The following is a 6367-nucleotide window of genomic DNA, read 5'->3' as shown; positions in this document are numbered from 1 at the left end:
GTATAATCAGTAACAGTTCTCAGTTAACAGTCAGACATAATCCAAAGTCCAAGTGTGAGGCCCAAACAGTTGGGCTTGTGATAACAGGCCCAAATAACACGTTAACAGTAGCACAGAAGTTCATATGTCCGGCCCACTAACTTAGGCCCAAAGTGTGGTCTCGAGTCGCAACCGGACTCGCAAGCATGGTCTCGAGTCATGCTGTGTGTTGATCATGGATGGTTGCGAGTCGCAACCGGTGTCGCAACCGTAGTCTCGGTTCATCATGCTGAGGTCTCGAGTCGCAACGGGACTCGTAACCTGTGGTTTCGGCTTGTCCTGTTATGGTTGCGAGTCGCAACCGCGTGGTCTCGAGTCATCACGCTGTGGTTGCGAGTCGCAACGGGTGATTGCGAGTCGGTAAGCTGTCATTTTCAAGTTCACGTGTTGATGCAGATGGTCAGATTAATGGTACAATATAATCAGGCCCAAATCCGGAAATAACCAATAGAATTCCACTAACATATTTCCTAATCAGGTTATTAGTCAAAGATGGATCAAAATCACAAGGGTTTTCAATCTTCAACTATCATTCAAAGTGTTCTTCCTATGTTCAAACACATATTCATCAAGTATTCATCCTTTATTCAAACAAAACTATGAACAAGCATCAAAACACTAAACATAGCACACAACTCGGTTTTTATATATGTCCGATTTCATGAGAAATGCAAATCCGATTTCATGTATCATCAAGATCTAGTAGTTTAACTCTATTTAACACAAGATGTCATGAGTTCTTTAGCAACACATTCCAACACTATAACTTGTTAACATACATAAAACTTCATCTCATTCATGCATCCATTTAAACACAAACATAACATAAACTAATCAATAATCATCAAGAAATACTAACAATAAACATCATCTCATGCATTTTATCATTTAACATGATTAACATAAATCCATAAACATTAAAAGCACTAACCGGTTAATGAAGTGTGTGTGTGTGTCGATCCGAAGTTCCAAGCCCGAGAGTTCTTGTGCTAACCGATTAGATCCGAGAGTCTTGGAGGTGGGTTTGTGTGCTTAAGGCTTAGAGAGAAAAGTAGGAGAGTGTGTGTGTTGTATTGTTCAACAAATGGCAAAAACTAACTAAGGGTAGTTTATATAGTCAAGTTCCAAGAGTGTGCACCCTTAGTGGGTTTCGAGTGGGGGTTCACGGCCCAATGGCCCAACCGGCCACAAGGTTCTCGGCCCAAAGGCCTATTCGGTCACTATTCACTCGAGACCTCTTGGTCTCGAGTCGGGTCCGTTGTTTCGTGTCGGGTTCTCGGTTCACATATAACACGTACACATATATATATAATACACACGCAACAAAGCACTTATCATATAAAAAGGTTCACGTTATCATTTTAACTAGTCACATAACGTACAAGCAAGTTACAACGAAAGGTTCTAAATTTCGAGTTGTCACACATACCTTGGTTCTTCAATGTATGAGTATGAGGGAGAAGGTTCGTACCTTGGTTCTTCATAATATGTGTATGAAGTGGTTGGCTCGTACCTAGGTTCCTCATGGTATGTATATGAGGTGGATGGTTCGAAGAGGTCACAATATTGTACCGACTGAGGATTACCGCAAATGGTATAATACTCTTCTTCGTAATCATCCGCTTCATAGTAGTAATTGTAACCTCCTGAGTATTGATCCATAAGAATCACTCAGCAGACCACAAAAGAATCTCGGGACCAGAAAACAAAATTAAAAAAGGAAACAGAGGCTCACCACGGCCCCGTGGTCAGTGAGCACGGCCTGTGGTCAGAGTCTGTATCTGGGCGTTTTAGAAAATGCTACTGGATTTATGCAGCACGGGGCGTGTTCAGTGAGCACGGCCACGTGTTCAGACTACTGTAATGCAAAAATTCTTAAAAAATGTAAAAAAAAATGTGCTCACAGTTTTGAAAAGGTTTTGAAAAATGATTAGGCCGTCGATTTTAAGCTTTCTTAAAATCCTTGTGTCCCCGGCAACGAAGCCAAAAACTTGGTGTGTGCGAAGCGTGATATGGTTTTATTAATATTTTGAGCCCATTTTATGCATTAATCAAGTTTTAAATTTATAAAACACAATATTCTACTAACACTAAACACACACTTGGGCAAGTGCACCCATCGTGAGCGTAGTATAGCGTTGGTAAGATATCGAGTCATCCAAGGACACAAGAGCTTTTAGTACCGGTTTATCCTCAAAGTCTAATCAATCTAAATTTTTGAGAAAAGATTTGAAACATGAAAATAAAAACTAAAAATGCAGAAATAAAATAAAAATAAAAACAGATAGACAAGATTAAGCACTTAAATCCGACTTATCTTTAGTGTATCCTTTGATGATTTTCGCACTTTCGGACTTTTTAAGAGATTATCTTAGTTATAGTAGTAGGCCCCTCTTTTGAAGGTGACGTTACCCTCAACCTAGTGGTTTGAGTCAGCAGGGATACAATCTTAAAGGGTCGGAATATTGAAAGATAATTAATTAAGTTATTAACGCGAAAAGTGGCAGGCCCCTCTTTTGAAGGTGATGTTACCCTCGGCTAAGTGGTTTGAGTCAACAAGGATACAATCCCAAGAAGAAGGTTTAATGTATTAAAAGTAGTTTACATATGAGGGGTTCAAGCTATTCGTACCCCCACCATCCAATACCATTGGGTATAGGAGGTCCTAGTAAGCTTGAACCAGGTCCTTGTAGGATCTATACACTGAACAAAGCAATAACCTTACCAAATCATTCCCCTAACCCCCGACCAGGAAGTCAACATGCTTTTATATAGACCGTAAAAACATGAATGATGTAATCATTTACTTTATATAGACAGTAAAGTAATGCCAAGACACCATGGAAAAATGATAGGAAGAATTCACCTTCAACATAAAAAACTAGTTATTAAAGTCATTAATACAAAACCAAATTAAAAGTGCCGAAAGATTAAAAATCAAAAGTAATACATAAAAGACTTGTCTTCACCAAGTGATGTGAGAGGCTTAGCCAAACATAGCCTTTGATTGGCAAGAACCCTTACAATCAATCTTGGATCCCGAGACTACTACACACTCTAAAGATGAATGATGGATGATGGTGGTGCGTGTTGGTGTTGTAGTGGTGGTGGAGTGGTGGCAAAGTAGGAGAGTAGTGGTTTGTCAAGGGATGCCTTTGAAGTGAATCAAGCACCCCTATTTATAGCCTGCACAGTGATCTGACCATGGCCCTGTGTCCAGCGTGCATGTGATCAGTGTAGTTTATGTATACGTTATTAGTACTAATTGTAATAAAAATGAGTTTAAATATATTTATATAAAGTAATGGTTAACTTAATTGAATTGAATGAATTTAAATGATATATGACTGATACGAGAGAATGTGAATTGCAAATTGAAATAATTAACTAGATTTAAGCTCCCCCGCGTTGCGGCGGGGCGTAGAACTATACCAAATAATACTAATGTCACACCACCGTCAGCGACTACCAACACTGAGTCGATCCAGGACCCGCGCGTTGCGACAAACTTGTCAAACGAAAAAAGTAAATGTAAAACATTGAACCACACATGCATGTTGTGTCGTGTTAACTCGCATAATTTTGAACGAAACAAAAAAAAAACGTTAAACGACACACGCACGTCGCGCCGTCTTAACTCGCAAAATTTAGAACGAAACGTAAAACGAAAATTTGCGAAAGATGAAAAGTATAGAGACCAAAGTTGAAGGTAAAAATATTGTGAGGTTAAATTAAAAATAATAAAACTTTTGAGTTAAAAATGAAAAAAAAAACAATTTATATGTGTTAAAATTACAAAACATAAAATCCTTTGGGTTAAAGTTAAAAAACCAACTTTTTTTTTAAAACCCCACAAAACATAAATTATGACACCTTATGCACAAAATTGTTGCTAATTTATGGAGTGTAAATTTACAAATAAAACAACACAACTTTGAATGGATCAAACCGATTGAATTTGGTAAGATAACGAAACCATTATTTGATTAGGGTACAACCACTTAAGCACAATTTACAACCATACATGCATACAAAACAAATTGAATTTGGTTAGATAATGAAACCATTATTTGATTAAGGTACAACAACCTAAGCACAATTTACAAAAATGTTACAAAATAATAATATATAAATAAATTAGATAATGAACAACAATTTAAGCACAATGTACAACTATTTTGATTAAGATACAACAATTTAAGCACAATGTACAATTATAAATGCATACTTTTGTTACAAAATAATAATAGTATATAAATGTACAACTATAAATGAATACTTTTGTTACAAAATAATAGTATATAAATGTGATTAATTAGTGAGTTAATATATTTAAGCTTATTGTTTGTTTGTAGTAAATGCAGGAGTTCTAACAATTCAACGATTTATGCATGAGAATTTTGTTGGGCTTAATCATTGTTTACTAATATTTGATGGGCTGGAAAAGTGGATTACAAAAAAAAGGAAGTTGGCAATTCTTGGATGATACGGAATTAAAAAGAGCTGCAACATGCATACAAAAAGGGACGAATGAAGGGAAATCATCTAAGGGTGAAAATTGGGAAAGTTTTGAAATTATAAAAATAAATAAATCATTGCTTGAACAAATTAAAGAAAGTCCTGATCACGTTGAATTTTTTGAAGGGTTAAGTACCCGAAAACGACGTCACAAGTTGCCTAAGCAACTTGATACAGTGCTTGTGAACGCTGTTTTGATGGGTACCCTTCCCCCGAAACTCCAAGATCCAGGAGCACCTATTATTTCGATACAAATAGGTGATTTTAAATTGGACAGGGCTTTGTTGGATCTTGGAGCCTGTGTGAGTATATTACCGGGGAGTTTATATGATCAGTATGATTTTGGACCACTGCAAAAAGTTGAAACCATAGTAGTGTTGGCTGATCAAACTCCTACGTGTCCTCGGGGGATTGCAAAAGATGTGATTGTGAAAGTTGGGGAGTTTTATTATCATGTCGATTTCTTGGTACTTGATTGTGTTAAAAATAACCAACCAACTATTATATTGGGTAGACCGTTCCTAGCTACTGCTCATGCTGTCATTCATTGTGTTGAGGGAACGGTCAGGTTTAGGTTTGGGGATCAAAAATCGATTTTAAAAGTATTTTCAACCTCAAACAAACCTGTTGCTAACAAGTGTGAACCTTCTTAAAAGAAGAGTCGTGTGGAAGAAAAAGAATGTTTTATGATTGACAGGTTGGTAGAGGTTAATAAAAAGAAGAAGAAACCGAGGAGGAGCAGAAGAAAGAAATGGAAGGAAGCACAAAAGATGGATGGAGAAAAAGGAAAGTGTGAGCTGAATAGCTGGTTGTTGAACAAGCTGGATGGTGTTTCGAAGTTGTGGATGAATAGATTGATGAAAATGAGAGATTGCAAACACCCTACACGTCCACCATGATTTGATAGGTATGATCTGGCTGAAGATCTAAAACTTAGCGCTTCTTGGGAGGCAACCCAGGTTTTTTTTATTTCATTTGTTTTTGTTTTTGTGTTTTTTGTGTATGAACCGGACAAGTGTGGGGAAGTCGGAGGAGGTTTGGTTGCTCGTCGAACCTGTTTTCGCTCGTTTATCTTTGTTTGCTAACCCGTTTAACCTGTTTGGGAGCTTGTGAGTGTTAATTTTGTAGGTTTCGATCGTTTTTGTCCATACTCAATCTCCATTTGGACAAAGGTGATTCGAATTATTTAAAGAAAAGCATCCCGTATTGAATGCAGCCGCGAATGAAATGCTATACGGTTGCGGTGGAACAAGGCTCGGAGGATCCAACCGATTAAAAATCAGGGAAGTTTGTTCCATTTATCTATGTATTTTTATTTATGTTTGTAGTGTGTTAATAGTTTTTCGCTCCATTTAGGACGATGTAGGAATTAAGTGTGGGGAGGGGAGACTAGCGTCTGTCTAGTTGTGTCTTAGTGTCGTGTCGTAAAAAAAATTGAAAAAATTAAAAATTAAAAAAAATTAAAAAAATAGAAAATGTTTCGAGAAAGTTTTTATGCAATAAATGGAAAATGATAGGTATAATCAGATCGTTGGCTTTTGATTATTATATATAAGAGATAATGAACGGTCAGTCATGCGTCTAACTTAGGATATGTGGCTAGGCCCAGCCAGTTGAAAGGTTTCTTAGGATCGATATAAAATACTGTTGATGCAGATTTTGTGTCCGATGCTTGTCGAATAGATTAGTTATTATTTTACGCTGAATTTGTAATAGTTAGTGAAACGGTCTATCGAACGTGTATAGACCCGCTCGTTTGAAGTGGTCAAACGAGAGGGTTATTCGGTTGACCGTGTGTGTTTGCTAGACA

This window comes from Helianthus annuus, chromosome 9 (assembly GCF_002127325.2).
Source record: "Helianthus annuus cultivar XRQ/B chromosome 9, HanXRQr2.0-SUNRISE, whole genome shotgun sequence".
In the NCBI taxonomy this organism is placed as follows: domain Eukaryota; kingdom Viridiplantae; phylum Streptophyta; class Magnoliopsida; order Asterales; family Asteraceae; genus Helianthus; species Helianthus annuus.
This window is presented reverse-complemented; position numbering follows the sequence as displayed.